This window comes from Callithrix jacchus, chromosome 17 (genome assembly GCF_049354715.1).
Source record: "Callithrix jacchus isolate 240 chromosome 17, calJac240_pri, whole genome shotgun sequence".
In the NCBI taxonomy this organism is placed as follows: domain Eukaryota; kingdom Metazoa; phylum Chordata; class Mammalia; order Primates; family Cebidae; genus Callithrix; species Callithrix jacchus.
The window spans coordinates 67,240,736-67,253,366 of NC_133518.1; the positions used below are offsets into that span (position 1 = coordinate 67,240,736).

General features: G+C 35.7%; 1 protein-coding gene across 11 annotated transcripts in view; it reads left to right on the top strand.

Moving 5' to 3' along the window:
• Positions 1-12,631, top strand: part of RBMS3 (RNA binding motif single stranded interacting protein 3) — a 1,216,467-nt gene that overhangs the window by 177,153 nt on the left and 1,026,683 nt on the right. The window lies entirely within an intron of this gene.

A 12,631-nucleotide genomic window follows, 5' to 3' on the forward strand; every position in this document is an offset into this window, starting at 1 on the left:
CACCAAATATATACTTATTAAACTGTTTGATAGTGTCCCCAGATCATGAATAATGGTTATTAACTCCTTTTACTCTTTATATTTTAGTTTGGGTAATTTATTTTGAATGTCTTGAAATTCACAAATTTTTTCCTCTACTGTGTCCTGTCTGCTGCTAATCCCATATAAATATTCTTTTCAAGTTTTCTATCACCTTCTTTATTTCTAACATTTACATTAAGCTCCTTTTAAAGTTTTCATCTCTTAAGTTCTCCATCTGTTCATGCATGCTGTCTACCCTTTCCTTTATTACTTTAACGTATGTATCATAGCTATTGTATGAGACTGGTGCACTACCCATTCATTGCACAGAGAGGGTGATCATAGTTATTTTAAAATTCCTATTTACAGTTCCAACATATGTGTTATTTGAGGTCTGTTTCTATTAATAATTTTTTTTCTCTTGTTAATGGGTCATATTTTTTTGCCTTTTAATGAGGCTCATAATTTTTATTGGATTCTGAACATTGTATATAAAAGTAGAAAAATAAAAACTGAAGAAAATACTATTCATGCCCAGAAAAAGACATGTCTCTTCTTCCATTATGCCGTAGCATGTATTTGTGCATGTGGGAGATTGAAGAGCTGTGGTGAGTCAACTTAGGCTGTATTTGAGATGTATTTGAGCTTTGTTCACCACAGACGTGTCTTAGCCCTTTTGTTCTACCCTTAGACTTTGGCAAGCCGTAAGTATCTAAACTTGGGTGTGAGGGGGATTCTTTCTCAGCAATTGTGTCCTCTCAGCCCCGGTAGCTGGGCGTGGTTGTGGTACTTTTTTTTGTTTGTTTTTATTGTTTGTTTTTTCTCAGTTCTCTCCACTACTCTCATACTTCAGTAGGTCCAAATCTTCACTTCAGAGGATTCTCTTTTAGCCTTCCCTTCAGCAGCAGACAGCCACAGACTGATATTCAGTGTAAGTTTGTGCATCTTTTTGGGGTTTCTTTTAATCCTCTTGCATACACCCTGAGACTTAAGCCATTTCAGAGGGTGTGCCTGAAAGGCACTCTCTTAACTCTCCTGCTCTTGCTCCAGTGGTAGACAGCTGTGGTACTGAGCATGAGGCCCAACTTGGCCTAGAACATTTTTCTCATTTCTTCTGGTCTGCCATATCTTTACTGTCATTGCTTCTCAATTCTCCTGACCTGTCCCTAGTTTTTCTCATGAATACTCATGAAGGCCTGTGGAGAGAATTGGTTGTGGGAGTGAAGTGGGAGGGTCCCCTTTCATTTGAGGATCTCAGGCTACACTGTCATACTTGTACATATATGATCTTAAAATCTGCTGAAAGGTTAGCAAGTTTCTTTTTATCTGCATCTGGAAAGGTTTCTTCATATATATATATATTTATTTATTTATTTCCCATTCTGTAGCTTGTCTGTTCACTCTGCTGATAGTTTCTTTTGCTGTGCAGAGCTCTTTAGTTAAATTAGGTCCCACTTGTCAATTTTTGTTTTCATTGCAATTGCTTTTGAGGTCTTAATTATAAACTCTTTCCAAGGTTAATGTCCAGAAATGTGGTTCCCATATTTTCTAGAATTTTTGTAGTTTGATATCTTACATTAAAATTTGTAATCCATCTTGAGTTAATTGTTGTAAATGGTGAAAGATAGGGGTCCAGTTTCATTCTCCATGTAGCTAGCCAGATATTCTAATACCATTTATTGATTAGAGAGTCCTTTTCCCATTGCTTATTTTTGTCAACGTTACTGAAGTTCAGATGGCTGTAGGTGTGCAACTTTATTTCTGGGTCTCTATTCTATTCCATTGCTCTCTGGGTCTCTTTTCATACTAATACCATGCTGTTTTGGTTACTGTTGCCCTGTCATGTAGTTTGAAGTCAGGTAACATGATGCCTCTGGCTTCGTTCTCTTTACTTAGGATTAATTTGGTTGTTCCGGCTTTTTTTTGGTTTCATAGGAAGTTTAGAATAGTTGCTTCTAATTCCAGAAAATAATGTTGGTAGTTTGATAAGAATAATGTTCAATCTGTATATTGCTTTGGGCTGTATGACCATTTTAACAATATTGATTCTTCCTATCCTTGAGCATGCAAGGTTTTTCCCTTTGTTTGTATCATCTACTATTTCTTTCAGCAGTGTTTTGTAGTTTTCTTTTTGAGATCTTTTACCTCTTTAGTTGGATGTATTCCTAGGTATTTTTTTTTATATGTGGTGATTGTAAACAGAATTGCTTTCAAAAGATGCAAATAGACACTTTTCAAAAGAAGACATACAAATGACCAACAAACATGTGAAAAAAATTTCCATATCACTAATCATCAGAGAAATGGAAATCAAAACCACAATAAGATGCCATCTCATACCAGTCAGAATGGCTATTACTGATAAGTCAGAAATCCACTGATGTTAGCAAGGCTGTAGAGGAAAGGAAACACTTTTTTATTTTTGGTGGTAATGTAAATTAGTTTAGCCATTGTGGAAAAATGTTTGAAGATTTTACAAAGAACTTAAAACAGGACTACATTAGACTGAGAAATCCCACTACTGGGTATATATTCAAAAGAAAATAAATCATTCTACAAGAAAAGATACAGGTACCTGTATGTTCTTTGCAGCATTATTTACAATAGCAAAGACATGGAATCAGGCTAGAGTGACCATCAATGGTGAATTGAATAAAGAAAATGTGGTACATATATACTGTGGAATACTGTACAGCCATACAAAAGAAAGAAATTATCTTCAGTCCAGCAACATGGATGCAGCTGGAGGCCATTATCCTAAGTGGATTAACACAGGATTAGAAAACAAAATGCCAAATATTTTCACTTATGGGTGGAGTGAAACATAAATTACTAATGCTAATGGACATAAGGATGAAAACAATAGACACTGAGGACTATAGAGATGGAAGGGAAGAAGTGTTGAAAAATTACATTGGGTACTATGCTCAGTACCTGGGTGATGGGATCATTCATATTCCAAACCTCAGAATCACATAGTATACCCAGATAACAAACCTGTACAGGTAGCCCTGAATCTAAAATACAAGTTGAAAGCATAAATAAATAGTAAGTAGATTCTTCCTTCTTCCACTACTCAGCTTAAAAACGAAACAGCCATATATTCCTTCTCATCTGCGAGAGGGTTGTCACATTTTGGATTTTAGTACAGTACTGGCTTTTTAAAAATGTTTGGTGACCAGTTCTCTTCTGGTCTTTAAAAAGACTTTGGCTGTGTGTATTATCTGGCTCTTTGTGTTGTTAAAGTAGGAGCAAATGTATCTTGTGGCTTTCTATCCTCAACAGTAGTGGAAGTCCATAACTGCTTTTTAAAGTTTATATCTTGGAAGGTCAGTGTAATGTACCTAGGAAGTGAATTGAGCCAGCATTATCATCTTGATTTTGCAATAAAGTGAAATCAGTTTCACAGGGTAGGATAGACCAGAACCTGGATTCTTTTAACTATGCCCTTTCACTTTCCTCAACTATTCATGCTCTATGTAGCCAAGTCTAAAACATAGCTCATTTAAAACCAATCACTTTGCAGCCCTAGCAGGGTACCATTATACCCTGTGGTAATCGGTACCCCTGTACAGATTAAAACTGAATTGTGTGAGGTAGAGAGAAGTAGGAACAAAGCTTTCTGGTAGAAAAACTTGCCATACTCTTGAGGCTATCAGGAATACACTCATAGTCATACATCTGGGTAATTTCGGCTTCTGTTGATGAAGCTGTATTCCAAACATTCATTGTTTAGCACTCTTGCATTTAGTTGGAACAGCTTTAAAAAGTGGAATGGTTAAGTTAGAGCCTCCTTGGAATTTGAGCATGTAGTTCTGGGATGGACAAATCCATCTGTTGAGATCATTAAATTTTATTTCTTCTTATAAGGACATCAGTTCACTGGTCATGAAATGAACTTTGTGTTTTCGTTGATAATTGACTCAGATTATTTGTTCAACAAAATAATATAGCTCCTTGATTCAGAATATAAATACTGGTATAAATTCCACATAACAGTAATTTTTACACCTACATTTAGTATTATATTAAAATATCAAATGCCTTGATGTACTCTGTACTGAACTTCCCAGTTTTTCTTGAGCTAGTGATATATTTGTTTAATCAGTCACACGTATTATTTTTTAAAACTACCTTTGCCTTTAGGCTTAACTTAAAAGGCCTAGGCTGGGTTAATTGAAGAATTTAGGCCCAACAATAGTTTTCAATTAATATAAACCACAAATAATTAGGATTCATGTGGCTGGCAATGTGACTTTTAATATACTGGATAGAATTTTATTAGCTTGCCAATGGTTTGTCTAGCTAAATCCTCATTTTAAGGCCACTGGACCAAGGATATGTTAGTGTTCTCTATAAACTATGGCCTAAGCTACTTTTTGAATATCAGGTTATGAGTAGCCTTTAAGAAACTAAAAGTAGATTACTGTAGAAGTTCTTTTTTTCCTCAACTTTTATTTTAGGTTCATGGGTACATGCGTAGGTTTGTCACATGAGTAAATTGCCTGTCACTGAGATTTGATTCAATCAAGTAGTGAGCATAGCACCCAATAGGTAGTTTTTCAACCCTTGCCCCCATATCACCCACCCCATTCCAGTAGTCCCCATTGTCTACTGTTCCTATCTTTATGCCTATGTGTGCTCAATATTTAGCTCTCACTTATAAATAAGAATGTGTATTATTTGGTTTTCTGTGTTAATTCACTTAGAATAGTGGCCTCCAACTGCATTCATTTTGCTCCAAAAGACATGATTTGATACCTGTTTATGGCCGTGTAGTATTGCATGATGTATACGTACCACAGTTTCCTTATGCAGTCCACTACTGATGGGCGTCTTTGTTGATTCCATGTCTTTCCTATTGTGACTAGTGATGTGATGAATATCCAAGGACACGTGTCTTTTTTGTGAATGATTTCTATTATTTTGAGTTTATATGCAGTAGTGGACTGCTGGATTAAATGTAGTTCTGTTTTAAGTTCTTTGAGAAATCTTCAAACTCCAGCAGTGTTTGAACTAGTTTACTCTGCAACCAACAGTGTATACGTGTCCCTTTGCTTGTCAATCTGGGCAACATCTACTTTTCTTTTTTGTCTTTTTAATGTAGCCAGTCTAACTGGTGTGAGATGGTATCTCACTATGGTTTTGATTTCCATTTCTCTGTAGATTAATAATGTTGAGTACTTTTTCATATATTTGTTGGTTGCATATATGTTAGAAGAGAAATTCTTGAGGCTGATGTAAAGAGTAGACGTTACAGCTTTCTTTCTTCATTCACATTCTCAGTTTGTAGCTATGGCTAGGAAATTGAAGCATGAATGAGTAATTCTCAGATCTGGGCTCCCACCTTCTATTCCGCTATCCGGTCCTGCATAGCAGATACTGATCCTTCCTATAAGCCATTTTTGTCTCTGTGTACTGGTTATTATCTATTAAGGGAGATTGATTTCAAGAAACACTAGTAGATGTGTCATGAAATATGATAGAAATGGATTTTAAAGTTGTTTTATGAAAAGGGAAGACATTCATTCAGTAAAGATGATCCATAAAACAACCTCCTCTATTCCTCAAATAAATAAATATTAATTGATCAGCTTTTATCTTATATTATTCTCTATATTATTAGCACCTTATAGGAGTGGAAAACGTGGTTATTTTATTTAGAAAACATATTTTACTGATCAATTTAAAGTTGAACTGTTGTTATTTCCAGCTAAAGGAGTAATTTTTAGCATTTCCTCTAATACTTGCTAAATTAAAAACCTTTTTTTATATAATTTACCAAAAATTCTACATGTGATAAACATAAAACTAGTATTTCTTGGTGTGCACTATTGGCTGAGTCATGGTAGTTCTTATTTTTAACTTTTAAAAATTTTGTTTTAGATTTGGAGGTACACATGAAGGTTTGAGTTGACATAGGTAAACTTGTGTCACGGGGTTTGTTGTACAGATTATCTTAGAACCCAGGTACTAAGCTCAGTAGTCAACAGTAATCTTTCCTGCTCCTCTCCCTCCTTCTACTCTCCACCATCAAGTAGACCCCAGTGTCTGCTGTTCCCTTCTTTGTGTTCATGAGTTCTCATCATTAAGCTTCCAGGTTGGATGGAGAAAATGTAGTACAGATATACCATGGAATGCTAGGCAGTCATAAAAAAGAATGAGGTTATGTCTTTCACACGAACATGAATGGATCTGGAAGCTATTATCTTTAGCCTTTATTTTTTAGTCATACTTGAAAAATTACTATCACAAGTAGGATAGTTGTACAAAAACTAATTTTTTTAAAGGTATCTCTATCCTACTTGCTTTCAATCTTGTCAGAGTAAGAATCACCTGTGATGCTTTTAAAAATTCCCCAAGCTAGACTTCACTACAATTTCCATCAGAACTTCTGCTTTTCCATGCTCTTCAAGGAATTCCACAGTGTGGTTGAAGGTGAGAACTATTGCTCTCTCTTTTATCTCTGAAGCAGTGGCGCTCAAAATGTAGTTCCCAGATCAGCAGCAGAAGCATAATTTGGGAAATCATTAGAAATGCAAATCAACATAAAATAAACCATACATATTCAAAAGTATAAAATTTTGTAACTTTTGGCATATGTATGACCCAAGAAATTGCTATCATAATAAAAACACTGAACATATCCATTACTGTCAGATGTTTTCTTGTGCCATTTGGTAATTCCGTCTTTCCTTCCTCTTCATCTCCTGGTAACTACTGATCTGTTTTATGCCACATAGATTATTTTTCATATTCCTAAAATCAATATGAATTAAATCATATGTAATTTTTAAAGTTAATTTTTTTTCTATCATTAGGTTTACAGAAAAGCAAATTGAGTGGAAAGTATAGTTTCCACGTGCTCAGTCCCCTTGCCATTCCCTGCTCAATTTCCCCTATTCTTATTATCTGGCATTAGTTTGGTAAATTTTCTGTAATTGATGAACCCATGTTGAGATATTATCATTCATTAAAGTCCGTAGTTTACATTACAGTTCACTCTTTCTGTTATGTATTTTATGGGTTTTGACAAATGTGTAGTGACAGGTAACTGTCATTATGGTATCATACAGAGTAACAGTTTTACTGCCCTAATAATCTCCCATTCGTCCCTTCTCCTCAGCCTGTAGTGCTCACTGATCCTTTTGCGTCATTATTTTGCCTTTTTCAGAATGTCATATGATTGGAATCATATAATATATAGGCATTTCAAGTGGATTGGCTCCTTTGGCTCAGCTACATGCATTCAAGGTCCATTCATTTATTTTCAAAGCTTGATAGCTCATTTCTTTTTATTGTTTTAATTAAATTATTATTTTTTTTCTGAGACAGGGTATTGCTGTGTTGCCCAGGCTGGACTCAAACTCTTGGCCTCAAGTAACCCTTGTCCCTTGGCTCTCAGAGTGCTAGAATTATAGGCATGAGATACTGCACCTGGCTTCACTTCTTTTTATCATGAGTAAGATTCCATTGTACACATGTCCTACAGTTTGTGTATTTGCCTATTGAAGGACATCTTGCTTACTTCTAAGTTTTGGTAATTATAAATAAAACTGCTATAAACATTTGTACGCAAGTTTTTGTATGAAATAAGTTTTCAATTAATTTGAGTAACTACCAAGAAGCATGATTGCTGAGTCATATAGCACGTATAATTTTGTAAGAAACTGCCAAACTGTCTTCCCAAATAGCCTTATCACTTTGCGTTCCCACCAGTACTGATGAGTCCATTTTGCTCTACATTCTGACCAGTATTTATGGTTGTGAATGTTTGGGATTTTGGCCATTGTAATAGATATATAGTAGTGTCTTACTGTTGTTTTAATTTGAAATTCCCTCATGACACATATAATGAAGCATCATTTTATACTGTCACTTTTTAATCTGTGTATCTTCCTTGGCAAGGAGTCTGTTTAGATCTTTTGCCAATTTTTAATATTTTTTTCTCATCGTTGGATTTCAAGAATTCTTGTATATTTTATATGCCAATCTTTTATCTTATGTGATTTTGCAAAGATTTTCTACAAGGCTGTGACTTGTCTTTTCATTTTCTTAATCTACTATTTTTGACTGAATTCTTTTTTTTTTTGAGATGGAGTTTCACTCTTGTTACCCAGGCTAGAGTGCAATGGCGCGATCTCGGCTCACTGCAACCTCCGCCTCCTGGGTTCAGGCAATTCTCCTGCCTCAGCCTCCTGAGTAGCTGGGATTACAAGCATGCACCACCATGCCCAGCTAATTTTTTGTATTTTTAGTAGAGATGGGGTTTCACCATGTTGACCAGGATGGTCTTGATCTCTTGACCTTGTGATCCACCCGCCTTGGCCTCCCAAAGTGCTGGGATTACAGGCGTGAGCCACTGCACCCGGTGACTGAATTCTTTTAAGCAAAATAATTTTGAAAATGGTCTGTGTTGTTGCATAGGTTTCAACATTGAGAGTAGGTTGTATTCCATTGTACCAACATACTGTATCATAATTTACTTTAACTGTTGTATTTTGGTTGTTTTCAGTTTTTGACTATTACAAGTAAAGGTAATATCACATTCATATACTTTTTTTTTTTTTTATTCTGGGTCTTGTTCTGTCATTCAGGTTGAAATGCAGTGGTGCAATCATGGCTCACTGCAGGCTCAACCTCCCAGGCTCGCTCAATCCTCCCACCTCAAACTCCTAAAAAGCAGGATTACAGGTGCCTGCCACCACCCCTGGCTAATTTTTGTACTTCTTGTAGAGATGTGGGTCTCACTATGTAGTCCAGACTGGTCTTGCCCTCCTGGGCTCAAGCAATCCACCTATCTCGCCCTCCTAAAGTGCTGGTGTTACAGACATGAGCTACCATGCCTGATGACAAGTTTCTGTATTGACATATGCTTTGATTTTTCTTGTGGAAAGACCTAGGAGTGGAAAAGCTATACCATATGGTAGGGTTATGTTTAATTTTTTAAGAAGCTGCCAACTCTTTTTCCAAAATGGTTGTATCACTTTATATTCCTGCCAACATTGTTTGAGTATTCTAGTTCCTCTACATCTTCACTAACAGTTGCTATGATCCATCCTCTTAATTTCTGTCATTCCAATAGGTACATGATACAAACATGATCTTGAATACTGTAGCTTTATAATAATTCATAAAGACGAATTGTATAAGTTCCATCTTGGTTCTTCTTTTTCAACATTTAGAGGGAGTATGAAAATTATTATTTAAGAAGATAAAAAGCAATTTGAATTTTCTGCCTTCGATCATTTGATCTAGAGTGATAGTTTTCAGTGTGCTGTCTGGGGACTTCTAGAGGCCCTGTTTCTGAGGATCTACAATGTCAAAACTCTTTATGTCTTAACATCAGATTTTAAAAAAAAATCATATTTTTTCACAAGAAAGAATGTGCACTGGAGTTTTCCAGAGACTGCTTAATGTGTGGTGATGTGATTTATCTGACAGCTGGTAGAATGTGTGTGCTTGTGCATTTTTGTAAATTTAAAAATTCTTAGTTTTAATTCTGAATATGATAAATGTTGATACATATGCCTTACATAGGAAAAGTCTCCTTTGACTCTTCAATGATTTTTTAAAATATGAAGTAGTTCTGAGACCAGATACCGAAACAAAAGTTAAAGAAAAAAATGGTATAATAAAACATGGATATGTATAGAAAAGAGACAAAATATTTTAATGTGGAAGGAAAAAAGTCTTCAAACTTCAAAATTTACTATATTTTCTTTTTCAAACTGGGAAGTGAAGGGAATATAAGCACATCTCTACATGATGTTTTTGGCCCTAGAGACCTGGCCTTTATTCTGATGTTGGCAAACTCTGGTTTCTATAGCACTAGGCTTGCTGTCTCATTGCTTTATCCTAGGGTCATATTTAACCCACAGCCTCTTTCCACTGTGCCTGGTCAAATGGAGCATTTTTCAAAGTTTATGAGAAGTGCCACTGGTTAACTTGCTTCCAATATGAAAATATCACCACAGGGACTGAGAAAAGCTCGGGTTTGATATTGAAGCCCACTCTGTTTCTGTGAAGGCTGTGACAGCAGCTGGGATTCTGCCATCCCGGGAAATCTTGGGGGCCAATAGAGACAGAAACCAAGCAGCAATGACTGTCAAAGAGAATACGATGGCGTCTGTTTCTTCATGTCTATTGGTATATTATCATTTGTTCATATGTACGTGGTTTCATATGAATGAAGAGAGGGTTTTAGAATGAGCAATCAATAGTTTTCACCTCCTAGTTGGTATCTTGAATAGTCATGGGGCCAGTAGGTGATGCTTCTAATTCCTACTTCAGCACCCTTTGGTTCCCACAGCCTCAGTTGCTAAGGGTGCCATACAAGACTGATATTTACAAAGCTATGGAAGGAACAAATGGTTTCAAAGTTCTACTAACACAAATCATGGTAATTAATTCTTTGTTAAATAATGTCACTTACTGCTTGTGTAAGTGCCACACCAGGTTCTTTTGCTATTTATAACATTTCTAATGTTAAAAATCTCCCAGAGCAGAAATTTGAAATATAAAACATTTAGGCAAATGAAATTAAGTCCCATTCTTTTGAGACTGTAATTATTAGTTTCTTGCAATTTTTGCAGATCTCTAACTTGCTCTTACTTCCAATAGCTACAGTGTTCGTTCTTCTTTATATTTATTAATACAATATATTTTTTCCTCCTGAGGTTAACTTGAGGCATTCAAATGAAAACAACTGAATAGGGATTTTAAAAATAAATTAATCATACATAAAAATATAATTTTGTGTTTTATATATTCTTGTATATGTGGGCTTTGGTGTTAGCCCAATAATTATGATTGTAAATCCCAGTATTTTAGAATGAAAATATGTCTCTTAGTTCTAAAAGTAGTTTTAAGCATTCAAATTTTAATGCCTACCTGGATCTTTCACAAGTGTTCTTCAAAGTAAATTAACCAGATACTTACAAATCTACAAGTTATTTCAACAGTATCATAACATGATTAAAGATTCAGGAGTAAATAAGCCTAAGGAGTGATACTCACAGCATAAGAAAATATTTAAGACTCTAAGAGACAAGATTAAAGAGGGAAATATTGGTACATATTTTATATCCCCTATTTTCACTAAGAAATTAATATTACTCAATGGGGAAAGTATTCCCTATTCAATAAATGGTGCTGGGATACCTGGCTAGCCATAGGCAGAAGAATGAAACCGGACTCCTACCTTTCAATGTATACAAAAATTAACTCTGTATGAATTAAAAATTTAAATGTAAGACCTCAAACTATAAGAATCCAAGAAATAAGGCCGGGTGTGGTGGCTCATGCCTATAATCCCAGCCCTTTGGGAGGCCGAGGCGGGTGGATCACAAGGTCAAGAGATCCAGACCATCCTGGTCAACAAGGTGAAACCCCGTCTCTACTAAAAATACAAAAATTAGCTGGGCATGGTGGTGCGCGCCTGTAGTCCCAGCTACTCAGGAGGCTGAGGCAGGAGAATTGCTTGAACCCAGAAGGCGGAGGCTGCGGTGAGCCGAGATCGTGCCATTGCACTCCAGCCTGGGTAACAAGAGCGAAACTCCGTCTCAAAAAAAAAAGAATCCAAGAAATAAATGTAAGAAACACCATTCTGTTCATTGGCCTTTGGAAAGAATTTATGACAGTCCTTAATAGCAGTTGCAACAAAACAAAAATCTACAAGTGGGAACTAGCTAAGCTAAAGAATTTCTGCACAGCAAAAAAACCATCAATAGCATAAAGAGAGAAGCTGCAGAATGGGAGAAAATATTCAGAAACTGTATCCAACAAAGCTCTAATCTCCAAAATCTACAAGGAACCTGTTCAACTTAAACAATTGAACGAGCCAAGAAAGAAAAAAAAAACACCATTTACAAAAATGAGCTGAAAAGATGAACAAATGCTTCTGAAAGGAAGACATACAAGTGACCAGGTAACTAACAACCCTGTGAAAAGTGCTCCACATCACTCATCATCAGAAAAATGCAAATAAAAACCTCAATGCGATACCATCTCACACCAGTCAGAATAGCTGTTATTGAAGAATTATAAAATAGCAGAAGTTGATAAGGCTGCAGAGAAAAGGGAATGCTTATTCATTGTTAGTGAGAATGTAACTTAGTTCACCCATCATGAAAAACAATTTGGAGATTTCTTCAAAGGACTTCAAACAGAACTACCATTTGACCCAGCAATCCCATTACTGGATATATATCCAAAAGCAAACAAATTATCCCATGAAAAAGACATATGCACTCACATGTTTATTACAGCACTATTCATAATAGCAAAGATATGGAATCGACCTAGGAGCAAAAAAATAGTCGTTTGGATTAAAAAAATTTGTGTATAGCACATATACACCATAGAATACTACACAGCTGTAAAAAGAATAAAATCATGTCCATTGCAGCAACATGGATGCAGCTGGAGGCCATTATCCTAAGCAAATTAATGCAGAAATAGAAAACCAAATACTGCATGTTCCCATTTCTAAGTGGGAGCTAAACATTGGGTACTCATGGACATAAACATGGCAGCAGTAGACACTGAGTGTGTATTAGTCCATTCTCAAATTGCTATAAAGGACTTATTGGGTAATTATAAACGAAAG